Raw genomic sequence first — 4,186 nt, 5'->3', positions numbered from 1 at the left:
TTAGCCCAAGAATTTTTCCCCTTTTTTCAAAAACCTTCTTTAAAATCCCTTTTTTTTTTTTTATCTATTTATTCCCCCTACCCATGTTGAATTTTCCCCTCCTGAAAATATTATGGTTTGTCATCAAAAATTTCTTTCTGTCCTGTCCTCTTATTTCACTTATTCCCTAGTTATTAAAAACCCGATCCTTTCTCGTTTTACTTCTCTTTTTTTCCTGTCTCACTTTATTCTTACTTCATTTTTCCCATTCTAAGGGTTCTTTGTTGGGGAAAAAGCTTGATGACGGTCGGGTGTCACCTGTTGCCCATGACAGCCCCATACCGGGCGGGGGATCCTACCAAAAGAATAGAAATCCCATTTACGCTTTTTTTTTTTTCTCTTGATTCGTTATGTACTTAAACCAGATTTTTTTTGGGCAATTTAAGCAGAGGGTTCCCATTCCTTCTGCCAAGAAATTTTAAGGAAGTCCCTTTCCCCCTTCTCAAAGTTCTTCCACCTAACCTAAGTTTAGCTGTTGACTTTGAGGCTGTGATTCTGCTTTTTTAAGCCCGTAAAAAACATTTTGTCCTGCCTTCTAGCCAAATGACTTCCCCATAAAAACCCCCGGGGGGGTAGCAAAAAAACTAAACCCCCCCGGATGCTAAAACTAGGATTTCATGATCCCCGGGGTATAAATTATATTATATATAAAATATATATATATTATATATATATATATATATATAGATAGAAAAATAATATAATATATATTATAATAGTAGAGGCATATATATAAATAATAATATATATAATATATAATATATTATAATATGAAATATATGATTATAAGGTATATATATGTATAATATAATATTTTACATACATAAATAATGTATATATATAATATATATATATATTTATATATATAATATATAATATATATATTATTGTAATATATATAAATAAAATTAAAATTTAAAATAATATATATATTTTAAAAGATATATATATATAATATTATTTATGAAAATATATAGATAGATATATAATATAAAATAATGGATATATATATAGATATATTTTTTTAATATATATATATAATATATATTTAATATGATAAGATAATCTATATTTATTTTATAAAATATATATATATTATATATATATATATATATATATATATATATATATATATATATATATATATATATATATGTATATTATATAAGTATTTATATATATATATATATATATATATATATATTATTTTATATAATATATTATATATATAATAATATATAATATATGTATATATATATATATATATTTTAATATATATTATATTATATTATGTATTATATATAAAATCTATATATTGATATATATTTTATTATATATATCTATAATATGTATATAAACACAAACACAAAAAACAGTAACGTGTACACAAAGATGAAAAGAGAAACAGCCACAGTAGAAATGAAACTAAAACCGTAACGTTTCGAACTCTTCACGAGTCCTTTCAGACGAATAAAATCGAAATGGATACAAGGGATAATTTTGGCAAGAAATATATAGTGATAGAGAGACAGGACGAACAAGAGCTGAATCATGTTCAGGAGGGTCAAGGGAAGAGTCTGGGAAGGCTTTGCTAACTAACGAGGAGGTAAGCTCAGCCAGGCCCCATTGACCATCAATAAAGTTGAAATTAGGCAGTTTTTCTAATTAAAAAGAGATTCTAACATTTTTCTATCGTACGAATTGGTGATTTATGAATAATTTAGCGCTTTTCCAGTTTAAGTCCGGTGACCTCATCCCGTAAATGAACGGAAAACACGCATTTGATTCTCTAGCAAATCTAACAGCACGATGATGTTATTAATTCTTTCTCAAAAGCTCTACCGGTCTCCCCAACATTTTCACTGTGGATGTTTCTCTTTTCATATCTGTATATGTATGTATATATATATATATATATATATACTACTATATATTATATATATATATATAATATATATATATATATGTCTATCTATATAATGATATTATATATATAGATATAATTATAATATATCACTTAATAATAGATATATAATATTATATGTAGATACTTATATATAAGGTATAATTATAGATATGTAATAGAACAGTATATATATATTATATATATAGATATATAGATTAGGTATATATGATATATAGTACGATATGTTATAGATATATATGTATATATTATAGATGGATATATAGTAGATATGATATATGTATTAGATATATGTATAATAGGGTGTATATATTATATATATATATATGTATATATATACATATATGTTATATATTAATATAGATATATATATATATATATATATATATATATATATATATATGTGTGTGTGTGTGTATATATATATATATATATATATATATATATATAGATATATAATATATATACATATATATATGTGTATGATATATATATTTATAGATATGATAATATATATATATATAGATATATATATATATATATATATATGTATATAGAAGATATATATACTATATATAGATATATGATTATATATTTATATATATAGTATATAATATATATATATATATTATATAAAGAGCAGTCCCCTATACTATAATATATATTATATATATATATATATATCTATATATATATATATATCTATAATATATACATACTATATATATAATATATATTTTGAAATATGTATATAATTATATATAGGATATTATATATATTATATAGATATATATATATATATATATATATATATTATATATATTAATATGTTAATTATAGTATCATATGTATATCAAATATATATGTATAGAATATATGTACATATATATGCATATAATGTTTATATATATGATTATATATAATATATATACTTATATATAATATACACATCTATGCATATATATGATATATTTGTATTAATATAAATATATATATATATAATATATATATATATATAAATTGAAGCGCATAACACTTTAAGCAGCTCAGGAGTCCATTGGCATACGCTCGACGGCAAGGCAGAACTCTATCTCCCAGGAGACATTAGAGGCCACTGAAGCGTGTCGCAAGGTTTGGCTGAATGGGAATGAAGTCTTGCGTCGTTTCATTGTGCGTAAGGGTCGGACACTGCTGAGAAGGGACAAGGAACAATTCATCAAGAATCTTGCTGAGGGGGTCGAAGGCCATTTCTTGGTAAAAGGACCTTCGCCCTTTCCTACCAAGCCCTGAGAAAAAATGAACTCTAAAGCCCTTCCTCACAGATGACTGCAGTTCCCGAATTGCGGCTATGGACGGATATCTCAGATCATGTTGGGGTTCGTGAGACTTGTGCTGAGTATTTTGAACAGTTGTTACCAGGTAGACCCTCCAACAGTTAGCTTGGATGCAAGGTAATGTCTAAGTTGCCTGTGCCGAACCCACCCATCAGCGAGGAACCTCCTACCCTAACAGAGTATTAGGGATGCGATTTCCAAGCTGAAGAGGGGGAAAGCAGCAGGCATATGTGATATCCTGTGAAACTGCTAAAAGCTGGGTGTGAAACCTACTGGCTCGGGCCGCATACAGTCCTGGACTGCCATGTGGCAGTTCTGGGTTACCATTCCCCCTGACTCCTGCTGAGGGGTGCGTGCGGTCATCCCTCTTCTGGAAGGGGAAAGGGGGATCGTTGGGATTGTAGGCAACATACCATGCATTACACTTGCCCTCAGCCCATAACCAGGCAAGGTTTTCGCCCACATTCTTCTGCAACGGATCCCGCAACCACCTACTGAGGCATCAGAGACTGGAGCCAGTCTGAGTTACTCCTGGCAAGGGCCCAATAGACCGTATACTGTGCTTCGAGTAATTGTAGAACGCCGTTGTGAGTTCGGTCCTGGGTCGACCTCAAGAAGGCATTTGACCCAGTGCATCAGGAATTGCTATGGAATATGTATATGTAAATATATTTATATTATATATATGATAGATATAGTGATTATATATATGTATATGTATATAGAAGAGGTATATATATATATATATTTATATATATATGTATATTATTATCAGTATATACCACCACATATATGTGATATTATTTATACATGATATATATATATATTTTTTTTATAAAATACATATATGTAATGGATATATATACAATATTTGATATGTGTGTGTGGT

This window comes from Penaeus monodon, chromosome 17 (genome assembly GCF_015228065.2).
Source record: "Penaeus monodon isolate SGIC_2016 chromosome 17, NSTDA_Pmon_1, whole genome shotgun sequence".
NCBI lineage: Eukaryota > Metazoa > Arthropoda > Malacostraca > Decapoda > Penaeidae > Penaeus > Penaeus monodon.
This window is presented reverse-complemented; position numbering follows the sequence as displayed.